This window comes from Capsicum annuum, chromosome 5 (assembly GCF_002878395.1).
Source record: "Capsicum annuum cultivar UCD-10X-F1 chromosome 5, UCD10Xv1.1, whole genome shotgun sequence".
Classification (NCBI taxonomy): Eukaryota; Viridiplantae; Streptophyta; class Magnoliopsida; order Solanales; family Solanaceae; genus Capsicum; species Capsicum annuum.
Window position 1 is genome coordinate 204,422,966 of NC_061115.1, and position 23,166 is coordinate 204,446,131.

Sequence of the window (23,166 nt, forward strand, 5' to 3'; positions counted from 1 at the left end):
CCAAACACCCTAAATCCTATAAAGTGAATTTTTTTTTTCCAGAAAAAAGTGAATAATATCCATGGCCAAACGACCTCTAAGTATACCTCCTCCCCTTAATGTCTCAATAACTTGCTTTCATAGAACAAGTCATAAATTAAATTCCCTATATATTTTTCCAATTTCAATAATATAACATAAAGTTTAGAACAATTGAATGGAATTTGAAATTGGGTTCAATTAATTGGACATAATTTGGGCTAGGATTGTAATAAATTGAATAAAATTAGGCTAAAGTTATTATAAATTGGCAAAATCAGGCTACAAAATAAATAAATTAGAGAAAAATAAATTTATGGATTAATACAATAATAATAATAGTAAAATAAATAATATAATTATTCTCAGATTAGTTATGAATTAATAAATTGTTTAAATAAAAATATGGCACATAATATATTACTTTAAAATCAACGACAATAATAATTCAAAATAGACTCTTCATTTGCTTGATAATACGTGTCCACCGATTTAATGTTTAATTTATTTTTTATTTTATTATTTTATTCTCCACGTTTATTCTGTTCCTATTAAACTTATAGCAAAAATCTGTTAAGTCACAAAAATAAATTTCAAGTCACAAAAATCTGTTATCCTTTTTCTATCCTTTAATCCGTTATTCTTCAAGTCACAAAAATCCTACGTAAATTTTCAAAAAATAATTTCAGCTAAATTTGTAGCAACACAATCCCCAAATAATTTTTCAAGTAATAATTTCGTAGGTAAATCCCCAAGAAATAATTTCAGCTAAATTTGTAGCAACACAGTCCCCCAGATAATGTCGCAAGTACTAATTTCACAGGTAAATCCCCAAGAATAAATCCACAGTAAAATTTGCAGCAGAAAATCCCCAAATAATTTCTCAAGTAATAAAATCCATTACATAAATTTCCACTAAAATATCTCTACGTAAATTCGTAGGATAAATTATCTGGGGATGTACCTATAGATTTAAAAAATATATATATTTATTCATATATCTGCGGATTTACCTAGAGATAAAATACCTATCGATATATTTCCCCAGCTAATGTCGCAAGTACGAAATTTTGTAGGTAAATCCCCAAGAATAAATCTCCAGCAAAATTCGCAGCACAAAATTCCCAAATAGTTTCTCAGGTAATAAAATTCATTACACAAATTTCCACCAAAATATCTCTAAGTAAATCCGTAGGATTAATTACTTGGGAATTTTTCTATGGATTTAAATATATATATATATTTATTCATATACATGCAGATTTACCTAGAGATAAAATACCCGCCGATATATTTTCCAAGGTAATGTCGCAAGTAATAATTTCGCAGGTAAATTCCCAAGAATAAATCCCTAGCAAAATTCGTAGCACAAAATCCCCAAATAATTTCCCAAGTAATAAAATCCATTACATAAATTTTCACCAAAATATCTCTAGGTAAGTCCGTCGGATAAATTACTTGGGGATTTTTCTACGGATTTAAAAAATACATATATTTGTCCATATACCTGCAGATTTACCTAGAGATAAATACCCGCCAATATATTTTCCCAAGTAATGTCGCAAGTAATAATTTCGCAGGTAAATCCCCAAGAATAAATCCTCAGCAAAATTCGCAGCATAAAATCCCCAAATAATTTCCCAGGTAATAAAATCAATTACATAAATTTCCACCAAAATATTTCTAGGTAAATCCGTAGGATAAATTACCTGGGAATTTATCTACAGATTTAAAAAATATATATATTTGTTCATATACCTGCGGATTTACCTAGAGATAAAATACCCACCGATATATTTCCCTAGGTAATGTCGCAAGAAAGAAATTTGCGCAATATGACGCCAAATTTACTTGCGGAATTTGTTGCAAAAATATAGTTCACGAGTAATATATTTTAGTATTGACGAATTTAATAATTTCATAGACAAATCCGCATGTATTTCCTGTGATATTATTCCCTAGGTAAAATCCCTAAGTAATAAGCATTTTTCTAGTAGTGTGATTTTTAGATTAATTATTTGTACATATTCAATAGATTTTTAAGACATTATAGAGTTTAAACCAAAGCTACTAGATTGGAGTTGAACCCGCAAACAACATTTAGCTCCTCCCCTGGATCCTGCTTACAAGTTCATCCGAATTCATTGACTTTTGACGTAAGACATATTTATCTAATAAATTTTTAAAATTTGTATATATTATTAATCTACAATTCAGTAGTTTAAGAAGAATTAGAGTTCCAAATTCATAATATCAAATTGTATATCTAAACTCTGCAAAGTTCCTATTTCTCACGAGGGAAACTACGATAAGCGGTCGGTTCCATTGAATTTCTTTTATCAAAAAATCATATTGTGTTACAATAACATATTTCATATAATTTCATAAAATGAGGTTTGAAAAGAATAGAGTGTTTACATATTTTAAGTATAATTTTATTAATATAAACTACATCGAATCTCCTCTAACATAGAGAAAGATTCCACTTTAGTGATAATGAAATTGGACTATGTCTCCATTCTATGAATATCTAATATTAAAATTCACGTTGTATAAGATCAATTAAAAAGAAGAGTTTCATATGAGTATTTCTTTTCGTTCTCAAAACTCGAAACCGAAACTTTATATACTCCCACCTGATCCATTGCAACACCACAACTTTCTCATCCCAAAATTCCATAAAATCAGGAAGAAAAGAACAACAGTAACCATAATAAAAAGCTGAATAGAGATAAAAACAACTAAATCCACCTTTAAATTACTCATGGGTATACCTCAATCTTGTCTTCGCCAGTATTTTCTTCAACATATTCTTTAATCTTGAGTACCAACTCTTTAAGCTGACGGCTTCCCAACACTGAGATAAGCTTTAATGAAGCAATTTCCCCCAAACTCTCTGGGATCTCTATAAAATCAGTACAATCTAGTATGCATAATAACTCGAGCACAGGAAAGGATTCATCTGCAATAACTCGCCATTCAGAAAAAAATACATCAGTTAGTGCCAATAATTTGAGATTGTGGAAGGTGACTTGTGTTGAGTAGCAAACACAATCCCACATCGGAAAAATAGAGGGAACATGTCCAATATTTAAAGTATCACCCAACTCTACTAGTATGAGACCTTTTGGGAGGTGCCCAAAAATAAATCCGTGAGGGCTTGGCCCAAAGCGGACAATATCATACTAGTACAGAGTTACACACGATCCTAACAAGTGGTATCAGAGCGTTGGTTGTTGTTGATTGTTGATTTGAATGATGGAGGCAAATATGAGCAAGATGGTGTGTGACAGATGAGGATTGGGAATTTGAGCACTTATAGGTTTGTGGCTATATCAGACAATGGGTTGAATATAATGTTAGAAATAATATTGTGAATGAGACATATGCTAGAAGTTTGTTGGACAAGCTCGAGACACTTTATGCTTCAAAGACTGGCAATAACAAATTGTTCCTGCTTAAGCAATTGATGAATATCAGGTATAAAGAGGGCAGTCCTATTTCTGGCCATATTAATGATTTTCAGGGTGACCTTGACCAGCTGTCCGAAATGGGTGTAAAGTTCGATGAAGAAATTTAGGGACTTTGACTTCTTAATACTCTGCCTAACTCTTAGGAAACTCTTCGAGTTTCTTTGACTAATTCTGCTCCCGGTGGTATTGTAACTATGAAATATGTTAAGAGTGGTGTCTTGAATGAAGAGATGTGAAGAAAAACTCAGGCCTCATTTTCTTCATCTTCACACTCTGATGTTTTGGTTACTGAAGAGAGAGGGAGAAACAAGTCCAAAGATTCAAATGATAGAGATAAAAGTAGAAGTAAGTCAAGGTCCAAATTTAAGAATGTTACATGTGACTATTGCAACAAAAAGGGGCGTATCATGAAATATTGTTACAAGTATAAGAGAGATATAAGACGAAAAGAGAAAGAAGGCGATAATAAAAATTGTGTTGTTGTTGTTGCTAATGATGATCTTCTTGTTGCTTGTGGTGAGAATGCCATTAATCTTGTTCACGATGAGTCTAGCTGGTTTGTGGATTCTGGTGCTACTTCTCATGTTACGCCAAAAAAGGAATTATTTTCTTCTTATACTCCAAGTAATTTTGGAATATTGAAAATGGGAAATAATGATGAAGTTAAAGTACTTGACATTGGCACTGTTTGTTTGGAAAGTAACAATGGTTCCAAACTAGTTCTCAATAATATCAAGCATGCTCCAGATGTTCGCTTGAATTTGATTTCTGTAGGGAACCTTGATGATGAGGGTTATTTTAATACCCTTGGTTCTGGCCAGTGGAAGCTTACTAGAGGTTCAATGATTGTGGCTCAAGGTGACAAGTTGTCTAACTTGTATGTATTTCAGGGCTCTACTTTTAGAGGCTTGATAAACTTGGTGGAGAATGATACTTAATCAGAGTTGTGGCATAGAAGGTTCAGTCATATGAGTGAGAAGAGGATTGATAGTTTGGCTAAGAAAAATTTATTTTCTAGAGTAAAACAAGCAAAGTTGAAGAAGTGTGTTCATTGCTTAGCCGGTAAACAGAAAAGAGTTTCTTTTCAGAGTCATCCGCCTTCAAGAAAACTCGATTTGCTAGAGTTGGTGTATTCTGATTTGTGCGGTACTTTTAAAGTAAGGTCTCATGGTGGTGCACTTTACTTTGTGACTTTTATTGATGATCATTCTCGCAAACTCTAGGTATTTCCTTTGAATTCCAAGGATCAAGTACTTGATGTGTTTAAGAATTTTCAAGCCTTGGTTGAAAAAGAGACATGGAAGAAATTGAAATACATCCGTTCAGATAATGGTGGTGAGTGTATTGGTCCTTTTGATAGATATTGCAGAGAGTAGGGTATTCGGCATCAGAAAACTCCTCTAAAAACTCCTTAGTTGAATGGTTTAGCAGAAAGGATGAACAAAACTCTAGTTGAGAGGGTTAGATGTATGATTTTAGATGCTAAGCTGCCAGATTCCTTTTGGGCAGAAGCACTTAATACTGCTGTTTATGTTATCAATTTATCTCCTACTGTTGCTTTGAATGGTGATGTCCCTGACAGAGTTTGGTCTAGTAAGAATGTTTCTTATGATCATCTTAGAGTCTTTGGGTGTAAATCTTCTGTTCATGTTCCTAAGGATGAAAGGTCAAAGTTGGATGTTAAAACTAGACAGTGTATCTTCATTGGTTATGGTCAAGATGAATTTTTCTATCGTTTCTATGATCCAGTTGAGAAGAAACTTGTTAGAAGCCGCGATGTTGTGTTCTTTGAAGACCAAACAATTGATGATTTTGACAAAGATGAGAAGGTTGATTCTTAGAGTAGTGAGAGCCTAGTTGATGTTGATCCAGTTCTTTTGACTGCTGCTCCTGAAGAAAATCTTCATGATGATGAAAATCAAGTTGATAATGAAGATGATGATCATGTTTAGAATGACCAGCAAGAAGTTGTTGATACTCTAGTGCAAGTTGATATAGTTGATCAACAACCAGTTGTTGATGCTCCAGAGAGTTCTCTCAGACAATCTACAAGAGAGAGAATACCTTTATCTCATTATTCTCCTAGTGAGTATGTACTCTTGACTGACGGGGGATAACCTAATAGTCTTGATGAGGCCATGGAAAGTGAAGAAAAAGAAAAGTGGTTTGATGCTATGAAGGATGAAATTAAATCTTTACAAGATAATCATACCTTTGATTTGGTTAAGCTGCCTAAAGACAGAAAAACTTTAAAAAATAGGTTGGTTTTTTGAGTAAAGCATGAATATGGTAATCCAATTCCACGGTACAAAGCTAGAGTGGTTGTGAAGGGATTTAACCAGAAAAAGAGAGTTGATTTTGATGAGATATTTTCTTCGGTTGTAAAGATGTCATCCATTCGTGTGGTTCTAGGCTTAGCTGCAAGTCTAGATTTAGAGGTTGAGCAAATAAATGTTAAAACTGCTTTTCTCCATGGTGACTTAGATGAAGAAATATATATGGAGAAACCTGAAAGTTTTGAAGTCAAGGGAAAAGAGAATTATGTTTGGAAATTGAAGAAGAGCTTGTATGAGAGCTTATATGGATTGAAACAAGCTCCTAGGAAGTGGTACAGGAAGTTTGGTTCCTTTATGAGTCAGCAGGGCTTCAAGAAGACTGATTCAGACCATTGTGTTTTTGTGCAAAAATTCTCTGATGGTGACTTTATTATTGAATTGCTTTATGTTTATGACATGCTTGTTGTTGGCCATAATGTTTGCAGGATTCAAAAGTTGAAGCAAGAGTTGAGTAAGTCTTTTTTCTATGAAAGACTTAGGACCAACAAAGCAGATTCTTGGCATGCAGATTGTCCGTGATAAAAAGGCCAAGAAGTTGTAGTTATCACAAGAGATGTATATTCAGAAAGTACTTCAAAGGTTTAACATGGACATGGTTAAGGTTGTCAGTACACCTTTAGCCATGCACTTCAAGTTGAGCACGAAGCAGTGTCCTTCCAGTGATGATGAGAAGGAAGATATGAAGAAAGTTCCTTATGCTTCAGTTGTTGGTAGTTTGATGTATGTAATGGTTTGTACAAGACTGGATATTTCTCATGCTGTTAGTATTGTTAGTCATTTTCTTTCTAATTCGAGAAGAGAACATTGGAATGGTATGAAGTGGATTATGAGATATCTTTGTGGTACTTCTAGTCTGAGTTTGTGTTTTGGTACAAGGAAGCCTAGTCTTTGTGGTTATACTAATTTAGATATGGCCGGTGATGTTGATACTCGCAAGTCTACTTTAGAGAATTTGGTTACTTTTGCAGGGGGAGCTGTGTCTTGGCAATCTAGGTTGCAAAAATGTGTTGTTCTATCTACTACAGAAGCTGAGCTTATTGCTGTCGTTGAAACTTGTAAAGAATTGCTTTGGATGAAGAGATTCTTGGGGGAACTTAGTTGTGCTCAAGAGAGATATGTGCTTCATTGTGACAGTCGAAGTGCCATACATCTTGGCAAGAATCCTACATTTCATGGTCGGTCTAAACATATTGATGTGAGATACCATTGGATTCGGGATGTGTTGGATTCTAAGTTGCTTTAACTTGAGAAGATTCATACGGATGATAATGGTTCCGATATGATAACTAAAGCTTTACCAAGAGGGAATTTTGAAGATTGTTGCATGATCGCCGGAATGACGGTCTCCTCCACATAGTCGGGAGGGGGAGAATTGTTGGATCATGGGCCTTTGTCCCTTCCTATGTGGATAAAATGAAGCCCAATTTGGACCATCCCACTTTTTCCCGTAGGCCCATTACTGTGGGACATATGTATTGATCTTTTTAGGTCTTATTCACCATCACAAAAAGAGAGTTTTCAGCAGCCAAAGAGAGAAAAACAAAGCTGATTTTTGCACCTAAATTTCAGCCACAGCTGTCAACTTCAAATTGCAATTTCCACTTTGTTTCTTGTCCAATTGAGCTGATTTTTGGACTGCTTGTTACTCTAATATCAATATTTTATTAAGCACTGACGGAGCTTGATTTCTTGGCCTGTAGCTCCTGTTATTTATTCCCAAACAGTAGCTGCGGTTTTGGTATTTTCGCTCCTTTATTTCTCTAGTGTTTGGTGCTGTGGATTATGTATTGTTTCTTGTTCTTTGGAACTTATTTGGTGTCCATTTTGGAGGACAATATTGTAACTCTTTGGTGATTATAGGGGAGGTTTTTGTCCCGTAGTTTCTTACTCTTCACACTGAAGGGTTTTCCACGTAAATCTTGTGTCTCGTGTGATTGCCTTTATTCTTATCTTGTTTCATTTGGTTGATTTGTTTGCTGTATATTACTCTATTTTTCTTGAGTTTATTTGTCTCCTCTTGGTTCAAGTTGAAAGGAAAATTTTAGTCTTGAGTATTTTTCGCTGCTACCCTGTCGGGCTCTTTGATTGTGTGCTCGTCTTTCCCAATAAGTGGTATCAGAGCCCAGGTTTGGGTGTGTCGGAGTGGTGACTGTGGTTGGTGAAAAGTTTCTGGTGTAACGACAAGACTGGTGATCTGCAGGTGGTTCCTTGTGTCAAAAGTCTTCCTAGTGAGTGGTAGCCAGGCGGCGTGTCCCGTTGGGTGATAACGGTGGTACAAGATGTTTAGCAGATTATGTGAAGTGACCTAGTAATTGAGATCTACGATTGATGCGTCGTGTCAAAAGTCTTTTTGAAAAGTGATGGTCAAGAGGTATGTTTCACTGGTTGGTAGTGGCGGTACGGGGAGGTCACAAGTGATGTGGTCTTGGTTTGAGGGGGGATTGTTGAGTAGCAAACACAATCCCACATTGGAAAAATAGAGGGAACATGTCCAATATTTAAAGTGTCACCCAACTCCACTAGTATGAGGCCTTTTGCGAGGTGCCCAAAAACAAATCCGTGAGGGCTTGGCCCAAAGCGGACAATATCATACTAGTGCAGAGCTACACGTGATCACAACAACTCATTCCATGTTCCATTATTCCCTACCCTGGATGCTTCCTCCAACTAGTCTCAACTTTTGAAGGTTGGGTAGTGATCTCCCAATTCCTAACAGTACATCTGATGTCAGATTAAAGCCAATCAAATACACTTCTTTTAAGCTCGAAGGGATGTGAAATCAAACTGATGTACATGCATACACCCAAAGCACCATAAGTCTGCAAAAACTTTTACAAGTTTATTAAGGACATCCAATCTTGGAAAATAAATCTGCTCTGCTACTGAATAATCCATTCTGAATTCAAGGCTTTGAAGATTGTGAAACCTTTTGAAAATATCCCCTGAGTCTACCGAACAAGAAAGGTTGACAAAACTTAATATGCTCAGATTCTCTAACTTTGCTGGTTTATCAATGTCTAATTCAAAGATAGAACAGTCAAATATGTCCACCTATCATAGCTAAGCAAGACTCTAGATACTAGGTGATAACACCATATTTTGGAAAAAAGACCTCACCACCAGAATTTCTAGATTGCAGAGGTTTGAAAATGACAGGGGGAAAGCTTGTACCTCCATCCGAAAGAGTCGAGCTTGTGTATCCGTCTGAATGATTAAGCACCTCAAATGAAAAAGCATGCCTATTTTATCGAGCAAAGAATATTTCAAATTTATGTTTGTCAGATCCAACATTTTAAGAAGCCTCAAGTGTCTTAAGTGACAGTTTTAGGGAGAAACATTGTTATGCATATCATATTCACATTTCATGTGTATCTTCAAAGAGAGGAGGTGTTTAGCAGGACACTTCTTTTCTAGATTGAACAAGAAATGAATGATGTCCTGATATTTATTATAATGAATGGTCATTCCACATAGCATCGGATCTGAAGAAGAAGAAGAAGAAGAAGAGGAATACAAAACATCTGAACTTGTGAAGTCAAACAACTTTTCCTTTCTAGCTTTAATCAAACAAAAATCATGCACAAGATCATGAATTCGGCATCCCTGTACCTTATGATTTGTCTATTTGAAAAATATTACCAAAATACTAGAAATTAACTCATCCATATAAACCTTCATTACTTCTTCCACACTCTTCAAATCAGTTGGTTCCACAAGTCCTTCAATACTCCATAATTCTTTCAGCTCATAGATCCAAATATCTTCGTCCTTTGGATAACTTGCAAGGTAAATCAGGCACGACTTTAGGTGATCTGACAAATGGTCATAGCTTAACTGTATAACTTTCATCACTTCGTCTTCATCCTTAAAACAAAAGAAACTCAAATTATTGAGAACTTCAAGCCACAAAGCCTCTTTCTTTTCCTTCCTAGAAATGACTCCGTCGACCAAATCAAGTACCAAAGGGAGCCCACCACACTTTTGGGCTATTTTGTCTCCAACATCCTTTAGTTCATCATGGCAACATTCTTCCCCGAATACCCTTTTCTCTAATAACTCCCAACTTTCTTCTAGACTTAGCAATCGAAGATCAAAAGGATCACTGTGGCATTTTTCGTGCAAAGCCATATCTTTTTTTTGACTTGTTGAAATAACTCTGCTTTCTTTCTGAAATTCAGATGGAATGGTATATAATGGTCTTGTTAGCTCATCCCATGTTGCAGCATCCACAATTCATCCAACACAATAAGGTACCTCTTTCTAAATAAATGTTTTCGTAGCTTATCAGCAACGTCATCATCTATGGCATCCTCACCGACCCTTCCTTTCAAACTAATAATTTGATTGAAAATTTTCTGCAATAAATTTTTCTCATTACATTCCTGGTCAACTGTGTACCAAGTGCAAATGTCGAAATGATCAACAACAGCTTTTTCAGTATACACTTTGTAAGCCAAAGTAGTTTTTCCAAGCCCTAGCATCCTGACTATAGAAATGGCATCTAGCTCAGATGGTCCACTGGTGAGCTTCTGAATTATCCACTCTGTCTCCTCCTCAAAACCTATAATTATTTTACCAGCTATTGCTGACTTGTTTTCAACTGGCTTGTTGGGTGAGTTAGCAAAAATAGTACTCATGTTCTTGGAGATCTTCTCTTGTGCCTTTCTTGACAAGCTTGATCGTTTTTACGGTATCAGGAAGTAAGAAAATAAGCTGCACGAGACCATGATCTCTGGAAAGAATTGAGTTAATAGTATGTTCCGCCTCATATGCCACATCTAGAATACAAGTCCAAAGATCTCTATGCAATTCTTGCTCCACATTCCTGAAGAACAATATTATATGTTCTAAGTTCTTTCACCCAACTGATTTCTTCTTCTATTAGAACAACTGAATAAGCATTGGAATTGAGCAAGTCATTTAATGTTCTGAGTAGAAGATTCATGAAGAGCAGTCCATCACCATGGGGAAGCAGAGCTGTGATGAGTTTGCATGGACTTTCAAGAAAACATTCTTGAGATCTTCCTTCAGGACATCAATATCTTCTAGCAAGTCTAGACTTGCACTGCTTGTTTCCTTCATATTCTCTTCATTTCTTGAGTTCTCTTCTAAGTTTCGAAAAAGAACGAATACCTCTTTGGTAAGTGCTCCAATACGTTCCAAGAGAACAAACAATTTGCCATGACGAATAATGTCCTTGGACATATCAGTAAGAATAATCAATAGGAACTCTATCATGACATGAATATTTCGAGCTGTGGAGCTAGGAGTAATAACATTAACCATGTGTTGTTGTAGATGAATCAAATATTCTCTAAGAATGTTTGGAGAGGCTTATAGGAGCTTCTTAATGAAGTATCCAACTTCATCTGACTTTGAAGCTTTCAAATTTGAACATATGTGCATAACCTCCAGAAAAATCGGAATTATCTTCAAAAGTAGATGGACTAGAATGGAATTGACTTGGAGACTTCATATTCTTCATTTTTTTTATCTGTTTTAGCAAGTCCATCTTCATCTTTTTCATCTGTTTTATTAAGTTGGTAAGACAATAGGATAAAACAGAAGTGTCCTACTCTTTCAGCCATAAGTTGAAACTGAGGTAAGACATATTCAATTGTCTTACGCTCAATGCAACGATTTACTTTCAGCCCATGGAAATCTCTTAAGTTGCCAAAAACATTCTGAAGAAGCTCATATTGAGTCCTTGATGGCCAAAGCAACTCAGCACGAACCTTGGGTAGATAATGGAGATTCACAAGGAGCACGCCTAAAAGTTTAACCAACTGATCCTCAGTCATGGTGGCACTTGATTCAAAATGATGATCTGATATGATAAAACTTTTGATATTTTCAAGGAGGAGAGGAACAACATGATCCTTTAATTTAACGAGCATGTCATTTCCACTTTGATGAGAAAGTGACTGAACCAGATCATGAACCTCATATGATATGCAAGACATTTCGGCATTAGAATCACCCGAAATGTAATAAAAAAGCAATAAACATGCCAACAATAATGTCAGCTCCAATTCAGCTTTTCAATTTGATCCGTGTCAAGAACAATTTGATCCTCTTCAATCTCTAACCTCTTTATGAAATCACAAAGATTGACAGTGTCCTTACGAAGACCAGCAGATGATACCTGCTATGAGACCAAAAGTGTGTCAAAATTTTCAGTGCCACATATTCGCGGTGAAAAATGTTACTCTAATTTAACAGGCAACAACCGTTAATATAAAGGCCTTCTTCAAAATAGTCTATTTCATAAGCAAAATGTTTGCCCTGTACTTACTATTTATATCAGAAGGCAAGAGCTAGATTTCTTAAAAGGTCACTCAATTGTTAAAAATTGTTTGAGAAAGTAACTTTTATTTGTTTTGTAACAGAAAAATCACTGTACTTTTACCATTTCACGTACAAAGTTACTCTACACATTTCAAGTGGTATGTCAAGTGGTTTAAGATGATGTACCGTTCAACAAGTAGACTTCAATTAGCAGTTTAGTTAGGTTCGAGTGCCAAATCGTTATAAGCACTATTTTACACATCAAACCCAACCATAAAAAGACGTGTTACCCTGAATCCCTGCCCTTAAACGACTTAACCCCATGAAAAAAAATCATTTTTCTTATATAAAACTCTATGAAAGGTTTTTTCTTTAGATAAAATACATAAATATGACCCTAAACTTAACACCAAATTATAACTTTGACCTTAAACTTTGACAGTGCACAAATATGACCTTTAACTATTCAACACTACACAAATATGACCTCCGATCCTATGTGGCAAAACGCGTGTTCAACACGCAAAACTGGACACATCCAACTTAAAATCTAAGGGTATAATACATAAATATGACCTTAAACTTTGACAGTGCACAAATATGACCTTTAACTATTCAAAACTGCACAAAAATGACCTTTAAATGACTTTTCACTATTATTTTTTCATTATTTTCGGCTCAAAGATGAAAATGACATCTAATTTCTTTTGTCATTGCGGAAATAGAGCAATATTGAAGATTTATTAATTAGATAGGTCAGCCTCATAAGAAAAAATCGCGCGGGTATGTATATATATATATTATAAAGCAGAGCGAGAATTTAAGTTATATAATATATCTAAATATAATTTGCTTAAATATTAAATTAAAGATGAAACTATAATAACAATAAAAAAATTATAGTTTTAATAAAACATTATTAAATTAATGTTATTAAGGATAGTAGTAGTATATTAAATTAACGTTATCAAATTAACATTATTACAATGTTATTAAATTAACGTTATTAAAATATTATCAAATTAATGCAGGGGAGGACCTACGTGGTTGCCATGGGTTTCACCCGAACCCCCTCGGTAAAAAAGTATCGTTATATATATAAGGTAGAAAATCTATATTTATGTACGTATATTAATGTTGAACCACATGAAACAAGACACTTAGATAGCCCAGTGGTGTTATTTGCTATTCTTGGACGCTTCCTTCAGCCTACTGCGCGGGTTCGATTTTGTAATTAAAAAAACTAGGTGTTGCTGCTATAATAATAATAATAATAATAATAATAATAAAAGACATCTTTTTAACAAAAAAAACAAAACTTTGACAGTGCACAAATATGACCTTTAACTATTCAAAACTGCACAAATATGACCTCTCCAAGTCAGCCCTTTTAACGATGTGGCACCGTGTGATTGGATTACCTTTCCACGTAGGCGCGAGTGAAACTCACGCATGAGATTGCAAAATCGGAGGTCATATTTGTTCAGGTTTTGAATAGTTAAAGGTCCTATTTGTGCACTATCAAAGTTTAAAGTCAAATTTATAATTTAGTGTAAAGTTTAGGATCATATTTATATTTATGTATTAACTCTTATTTTTATTCAAGATGGTTAACATGTTGAAGTGGATTAAGCTCCTTAATGAGAAAAACATAGTTATAAGACTAAATTAATCTTGTCAAAATGAAAACAAATATAAATAAATGTTTTATGACATACCCATGAGCTGTTTGCTTCCTTGTCTTCTCTTTGTCCTTTTCCTTTTTCTCTTTCTTTCATGTATGTAGTTTGTCTTCACTAGTCAAGCCAAACTAGTTTTTCTTTTCAAGTTGTCAAGATCTGATCATGTATAAAAAGTACATAAGCCTTTATCAGAGCACACGAAACTCAAGAATTTCACTGTAGCCAGACAACATCTGCTATATTATATGCTCTCTCTAACACAATTTCACCGTAGTCACCATAGCAGGCCAAAATTATTCAAACAAACAACATCATTATAAAGAGATTTGACTATATTATTTTTTTTATGTATATATTTAAAGCCTTATAATTAAAAACTAATAGATAGATTTTGAATCATATATCTAACTTGGAACAAGAATTAATTTCAAAATACAATAGGTTGAATAAATACAATAATACGTTTAAATTTCAGCAAAGCAGCCAAGATTAAGGCGTGTGAAATTGTAAAAAATGGGATTGAGAGAGAAGTTGAAGTAAATAACTAAAGAGGAACTTCAACAATACAAAGAAGAATCAAACACAAATTCACAATATTCCATCATAGTAATGTTGTTGAGATATTAGCCCACTAAGGGATTGATTAATTTGGATTGCTTTTTGATTATTAAATTGACTCAAGATTATCAAGAAAAAAAATGTCCAAGGCACAAATCAACTTTAATAAGTAATACATAGTTGAATCATATAGAATGAATGTCCCACATAATGCAGGACAGATGGACTACTTTATTTATGTCCATTGATTAAACGGAAAGACATAACTTTTCTTGGACGTAAAAGTCATTTAACCGTGTAGTTTTCTAAAAAAAAACATCTTTACACAGAAAGTGGAAATTAATGCCTGATTAAATGGAATTCTTATTTGGTCAGGTGGGTTTGTTTGATAGGTCGGATAAGGATAAGAATTTCGGAATAAAATTTAAGATTAAATTTATGTCATATTTGGTTAGAGGTCTTAGCTAATCCCCAGATTATCTTATCCCACTATTTATGCTAAAATGACACTATCCTATATGGAAGGCGGGATGAAATAATGTCATGAGATATCCTTAATCCATTCCACATACAAAATGATCCTTAAAAGTTGTTAAGAAAACTATGGGAGCTAGAGTAACGTATAGGGAATATGGGCGCAATGAGGGTGGGGTGACGATATAGTAGAGTGCAAAGGGGGATTCAAGATTTTAAGGCAGCCGAGGCACATGAGTGGATTTCTGAACCAGTGCACTGCCCCATCAAACTTTTGATCTTAAGGGTTCCAGGCAAATATTTCAACATACATAAACCACACATGCTGATCCTCAATCAGTAAGTTGTACCTGAAACTTTGTGATAACTGAAGTCCATGTTGAGTTATGTTCCCTCTTCCTTCATTCCCAAGTTGTCATTTTCAAATACTATCATTATTATAAGCATAATATGTAGATAGACAACTAACTTGGTCCTTAACTGACAGAATGCATATTTAGACACCTCAACTCATTTATATTGTATCTTGTAGATATCCGATACTGACGTGACACATAAATTTTGGAAGATACTTGGATGATCACATTGTAAGTTGAAGTGTTTAATTGTTAGTTGAGGTCAAGTTAAGGTGTCCATCTTTGCAACCCAGTTCCAAGTTAGGCATTGGAACTTGCTAGCTAGTTTCATGTTTTGCTGTAACAAAAGATTACAGCTGCAACACTTAACAAGAATCTGGTAATATGTGTTGTTTTAGTGAATTTGTTGGTGTAAATCCTAAGAGATAGGTCGTGCTTTACTCCCTTGAAAAAAGTGGTTTTCATGTAAATATAATGTGTACATTTCTGTTGTTGTTCTTGTTATTTGCACTTTACTGTTTGTAGTCGTTCTCTGTCAAGGGATAGTCCTTTAACCGGTGGTGGATGTCAAATTTGTGCTGACTGCTGAATGTCTCTCAATACAGAGAGTCTTGCCATTAAATAGAGAATATTCAAAGATTATATCCCTAAAGATTCATCTTCCTATCCTAAAGATTAACTTTTCTATTCCTCTAAATTTGCTATGCTATCCCACCAAATCTACTCTATAATCACTATTACTAAATCAAATCTTTGCAGCTAATATACAATAATATATAATTGCATTAATATATACAATATTTACTACTAGTCCATTATGCTAACAGTGGATACATATAAGCCTACAACACTTCAGTCGTTTCAAATTATCTATTATATATATATATATATATATATATATATATATATATATATATTTACATATTTCTTACAAAAATATTAATTAAGAAGAATACACGCCTTATTTATCACTTTCTATGTATCAACCTCTTGCCCGATAATATAATACTCATCTGTCCAACACATACTAATGCACCACCTACCGACAAGAGTCACTTGTTACAACATATAAATATGCACTACTTACTACAAGTTTCACTTTTTACAGTACATAATAATGCACTACTTCCTACAAGAGTCACTTTTTACCGCATATAATAATGCACTACTTCCTACGAGAGTCACTTTTTACAACATATAATAATGCACTGCTTGTTGGGTTCTATGTGTGAGTGGAAAATAAAGGAAAAAATAGTGGAGGGAAAGAGAGATATCAAAATGGAAAGTGTACTTCTTTTGGAAAGCTTACTAAATTCTCCCACATTGATGGAAGAAAGAAGCTTTAAGGTATTTATATTGTGGAACACTTACTTCACATGGTAAGTGAGGCAAGAACCAAGAGGTGCCTCACACCATTGTTGTCACTTGCTCTGATTGAATTTTCATAAAATGATCAATGAGATCTACTTTTTAGATAAAATTTATTTTAATCTTGATGAACAAGTTCATGTGATCGATTGATGAGATCTATTTTTTAGACAAAATTTATTTTAATCTTGATGAACAAGTCCATGAGCGGGCGCATTTCAAACACCATGCTAACGCATACGCAGCATCTCGACGGGATGCGATTCTTAGAGGCAAAAGGCACACTGTTTTGTACTGTTGGGCGATCTGTATGCGCACTTCGATAACCTGCGGGCGCAGGTGCAGCGCAGTTGCTCACTGGAATTTTGGACAATGTCACCCACGGCCGCAGTTCGGGCACAAGTCCAGCACAGACTGGGCGCAAGTGACGTGACTGTACTGGATATGTGCTTTTCTGCTAAGCCAATGCATCCTTTCTGAAAGGACACATTAAAGACTATACACACCTGATATATTCCTCAGGTACATTTATTATTTTTGACAGCAAAAGCACTCTTCTTTTATACAAAAAATCTGTGTGATCATCTCCCGTTGAGTGAGTTCGAAGAAAATCAGAAAGTTTGAGGTACCGCTACATTCTGGTTGTGAATCCATTTTATCCTGGGAGGAAAATTTCGTAACCTCGGGTACTTGAGGGAAATTATTTCCTAAGGACACATCGTGAATTCGGAGGACTTGACTTTCTTCTGCTTCATCTATTTTTCTTTAAGAAACTGAAAACATACTTCTTTGAAAGATTATTTTGATCTTGTGTTGAAGGTGTTGGACAACTTCATAAGTGTTCTTGATTTTCTTGAACTTGTGTTGAAGTACTGTTGCAAAAGTACAGATTTTGTGTACTCGAAAAACAACAATCTTAAGGAATATTAATTTCGGAATCTGTATTGCTTGTTTTCTGGAGATTAAAGCTTTAAGCTTTCTACTCCGTTTGAGCTTAACTAGTGATTTGAAGACATAAAATCTTCATCACAAGTTAAATATCACTCGGTTGACAATTGGAAGTCATAAAAACTTCATCGTTAAAGTATAAACAAGAGGCGTTTAAAGTTGCTGCAACTTTTTAATAAGTATTTTGATATATTAAAGGTATTGTCTTGTTGTGACAGGAAAATGACTAACGATAGTCAAGTGGAAGATGTTACAACGGCTGTGGGGTCAACTAGTATTACCATAACAAGTCGCACGAATACTCTGCCGGCAATGTCACCAACGGAGAAACCCAAAAAGTTCGTGGGTATTGACTTCAAGAGGTGGCAGCAGAAAATGTTCTTCTACCTGACAACTCTTTGTCTTCAAAGGTTCACATTTGAGGAAGCTCCGGAGGTGCCCCAGGGAACCTCTGAATAAGATCGATTTGTGATTGTGGAGGCTTGAAAATACTCATATTTCCTTTGCAGGAACTACATCTTGAGTGGCCTCCAAGATAATCTCTACAATGTGTATAGTAGAACAAAGACAACAAAAGAGTTATGGGGAGCACTAGAATGGAAGTACAAGAAAGAGGATGCCGGAACTAAAAAGTTCTTCATTGCAAGATTCCTGGAGTATAAAATGATAGACAACAAGATTGTTGTTTCCCAAGTGCAAGAACTGCAAGTGATCATCTATGATCTCCTTGCGGTAGGTATGATTTTGACAAATACCTTCGTTGAATAGTTTAAAACTATTCTAGTATTCACATGAACTTTATTGTAGTTTGATCGTGAATGAAGCGTTTCAAGTAGTAGCAATAATAGAGAAGCTACCACCTATGTGGAAGTACTTCAAGAACTATTTGAAACACAAATGTAAGGAGATGTCAGTCGAAGATTTGATTATATGACTACGTATTGAAGAAGATAATAAGGATGTAGAAAGAAGGTCAAGAGAAAATTCTGTAATAAATGGAGCAAACATTGTAGAAGATGACTAAAATGACTCTAAAAATGAAAGAAAATTGAAAATGAAAGAAATCAACCCAAGAAGAAGTTCAAGGAAAAGTACTTCAACAGTGGCAAGATTGATCACAAATCAACAGATTGTCGGGCCACTAAGAAAGACAAGAGAAAGGACCAAGAAAATTTGGCTGAGTCCAAGAAAGAAATGGATGATCTGTGTGCTATGCTTTCCGAATGCAACTTGATGGGAAATCTTCACGAATGGTGGATGGAATATGGTTCCAGCCGACATGTGTTGTGCTAATAAGGAGTTGTTTTTGACATTCGCTCCGGCTCAAGGAGAAGAAAAGATTTACATAGAAAACTCCGCTACTGCAAAAGTAGAAGGAACAGAAAAAGTATGCTTGAAAATAACTTCAGGCAAAGTGTTGACACTCAACAATGTCTTATATGTTTTGGAGTTATGGAAGAACTTAATTTCTGTTTCACTTCTAGACAATAATAGATTCAAATATGTATTTATTTTCAAAAAAAATTATACTTAGTAAAGGAGAAGTGTATGTAGCAAAAGGATACCTTAATGAGGGCTTATTCAAAATGAATGTAATGAATGCTCAAATCAATAAAAGTTCAATTTTTTCTTACTTGCTTGAGTCTTACGATTTGAGGCATGAACGATTAGGCCATGTTAATTACAAAACATTACAAAAATTGATTAACTTAGAAGTTTTGCCAAACTTTGAGTGCAATAAATCAAAGTGTCAAACATGTGTGGAATCAAAGTATACCAAGCATCTGTATAAGTCCATTGAAAGAAATTCTAATCCCTTAGACTTAATACACACTGATATTTATGATATGAAGTCAACACCATCACAAGGTGGGAAAAAGTATTTCATAACTTTTATTGACAATTGCACTAGATATTGTTATGTCTATTTGCTAAATAGTAAGGATGAAGCAATATATACGTTTAGGAAATACAAAACTAAAATTGAAAATCAATTAGAGAAAAAGATCAAAACTATAAGAAGTGATAGGGGCAGAGAATATGAATCTCCCTTCACCGAAATATGTGTAGAGAATGGAATTCTCCATCAAACTACGGCCCTATATTCACCTCAATCTAATGGAATTGCGAAAAGAAAAAATCTTTGAAGGAAATAATGAATGTCTTACTTATAAGTTTAGATTTACCGCAAAGCTTGTGGGTGGAGACTATCCTTAGAAGCCAACCGAATACTCAATAGAGTTTCCCATAGTAAGACACAATTAATTCTTTATGAAAAATGGAAAGAAAGGAAACTCAACTTGAAATATTTCAAAGTGTGGGGGTGTCTAGCAAAGGTCCAAGTTCCTATGCCTAAAAGGGTTAAGATAGGACCTAAGGCGGTGGACTGTGTGTTCATAGGATATGAACCAAACATCCGGATATTAATGAAAATATGGTAATTGAATTAGATAATGCTGAATTCTTTAAAAATATTTATCCGTATAAAACTAGATATGAACAGTTTAGTGGGGTGTCTAAACGACCTCTAGATGAACCAAGTGAGAATGTACATAATGATGAAAATCCAAGACGTAGTACACGTCAAAGAATATCAACTTCGTTTGGATCGAATTTTGTAACATTTCTCTTAGAAAATGAGCCTCAAATATTTAGAGAAGCGATGGCATCGTCAGATTTATTCTTTTAGAAAGAAGCAGTCAATAGTTAGATTGATTCAATCTTAAGCAACCATACGTAGGAGTTGTTTGATCTTCTTCCAGGAAAGAAAACTTTAGGTTCTAAATAGATCTTCAAAAGGAAATAAAAGTGGATGATACTATTGACAAATATAGGGTAAGACTTGTAGTAAAAGGCTTAAAATAGAAAGAAGGTCTTGATTACTTTGATACATACTCTCCAGTAATAAGGATAACACCAATTCGAATGTTAATTGCCTTGGAGGCAGTATATGATCTTGAAATCCTTCAAATGGATGTGAAAACAACATTCCTAAATGGAGAATTGAAGGAAGAAATTTACATAGAACAACCTGAGGGTTTTGTGGTTCCAGAAAAAGAGAATAAGACGTGTAAACTTATTAAGTTACTGTATGGAATAAAGTAAGAACCTAAACAATGGCATGCGAAGTTTTACCAAACAATGTTGGCAATCAGGTTCAAGATAAATGAATGTGATAAATGTGTTTACATTAAAAACATTCCAAATCACCAATTCATTGTTTGTTTGTATATGGATGATATGTTGATCATCACTAGAGACATTTCTGACATAAATGCAACAAAATGAATGTTTGAGAGCAAGTTTGACATAAAAGAACTTGGAGTTCCGGATGTGATCTTAGGAATAAGAATCCATAGAACTCCACAAGAGTTGGCATTGTCTCAGTCTCATTATATCAAAAAGGTACTTGACAAATTCAAGTATATAAAATTCGGTATTGTCAAGACTCCATTGGATGTGAACTTTGCACTTCGAAAGAATGAAGGTGAAAGTGACTCACCAATTGGAGTACGCAAGAGTATTGGGATGTTTAATGTATATAATGAATTGTACATGACCATACATAGCATGTGCTATTAGTAAGTTGAGTCGGTACACAAGTAATCCCAACAAAACTCATTGCATGACAATGAAAAGAGTTTTGGGGTATCTTTAATACACTCAAGACTATGCTTTGCATTATAATAAATATCCTGCGGTACTTGAAGGATATAATGATGCAAATTGGATCACCGAATCAAACAAAGTAAAATCCATAAGTGGATATATATTTACTATCAGTGGAGGAGTGGTCTCTTGGAAATCATCCAAGTAGATATGTATTGCTCGCTCTATAATGGAATTTGAAGTTATCGCATTAGATAAAGTCGGTGAAGAAGCAGAATGGCTTCGGAATTTCTTGGAAGATATTCCTTAATGTCCCAAGCTAGTGGCACCAGTATGTATACACTGTGATAGCCAAGCGGCAATAGGTAGGCAATGGAGCAAGATGTACAACGGTAAATCTCTTCACATAAGACGGAGATATAATACTGTTAGAGAACTTCTCTCTAGTGGAGTTATTACTGTTGACTATGTAAAGTCAAAGGATAATGTGTCGGATCCACTTACAAAAGACTTATCTAGAGAAGGAGTTGAAAGAATATCCAAGGGAATGGGTTTAAGGCCTAGGACAAGTCAGCATGGCGGTAACTCTACCTAGCAGACTGGAGATCCCAAGAGCTAGGTTTAAAGAAATCAAACAAAGTTTTTTCTGATAGGTTCAACATTGTCATGTATCCAACCCATTCTCATGATGTAGACAATGTTTAGTAAACAAGGATAAGACTTAAGGTGAAAAGTCCTTTAATTATTATCTAAATTTAGAAGATTTGAACAAATAGTTTAATTTATAGGATTGAACGTTTAGAAATCACCTATATGAGGGTGAAGTGGAAGCCGCTTCAAGGAGAATGTTAGTAAAGGCCTATTCTCTAAGCTCTCATAAAATTAAGATGTATCCATGGCTGAAAAAATAAAATCGTGAGAACCATAAACAGTAAAAGGCTGGTTGTGTAACATGTGTTGTCTAGGTGTACATTAAAGTTCAACGGTTCAAAGATATCAAATCTACCGATTGACTAAGTGCATCCGATGCATGTTCACTACGGAAAGTTTAAAGGAAAACCTACTTATCCAGATGCAATCAATCTTTGTTAAATGATCATATGCTTGTCTGTAAATTCTTCAAAAGATATACATTCCCCATTCATGTGGGGGATTGTTAGAGTCTATGTATGTGTGAATGAAAAGTGGAGGAAAAATAATGAAGGGAAAGAGAGACACCAAAATGGAAAGTGTACTCTTTTTGGAAAGCTTACTAAATTCTCCGACATTGGTGGGATAAAGAAACTTAAGGTATTTATATTGTGGATCACTTGAGGTAAGAACCAAGAGGTGCCTCATGCGACGCTTGCTCGGCTCGGCTTCGACTTCAGCTTCAGCTGCGCTTAGGCTTTGATGTAATGCCCCGTAATTCGGGCTACAATATAGACCATGATTTCGATGTGTTGTTAATCCTGAAGTCATAAAATCCTATGCCAATATGGCATGTTAATTTATCGTGTAGCATGTGAAATCCACTCAAGCTTGAATTTAGACCATAGAGGTCCTTCAACTTAAGGACGAGTTGAAACTATTTTGATTGACTATGTTTTAGTGGACGTTGTAAAGTGTGTCAAATTCCTTCGATCATAACTCTTTGTATATGTCAAATTAGGGAACCTACTATGTGTCAAATGATAGGTATTCGAGTTAGCTTTCCAACGATACCAATTTGGCTAAAATCCAACACCCGAGAAAGAATTTATGTCGCCTAACCAATCGCCCATGGCCAATGGAAAACATAAGCAATAGCCTAGGCGGTGCCTATGTGAACATAGGCGATAGCCTAGGCGGTGCCTATGTAAACTTAGGCAATGGGATGGGCGGCGCCTATGTAAGAAATTCTGGTGATTTAAACACTCCGTGTTGAGAACAAAGTGGTTCTTTTCCACCCTTACTTAGCTCTAAAACACGAGATTTAGTTCCAAGGACCTCAAAATACATATTCTTTCATCAAAAGTGCTCAAGATTCTCCTTAGGGTTTCAAAATAAAAATCAAATAGTTCAAGATTTGACCGTA

The 23,166-nt window shown here is 34.9% G+C and overlaps 1 pseudogene; it reads right to left on the bottom strand.

The window, feature by feature from the left end:
* Positions 1-2,780: 2,780 nt before the first annotated feature.
* Positions 2,781-13,893, bottom strand: LOC107872065 (annotated as a pseudogene).
* Between the last annotated feature and the right edge of the window lie 9,273 nt (positions 13,894-23,166).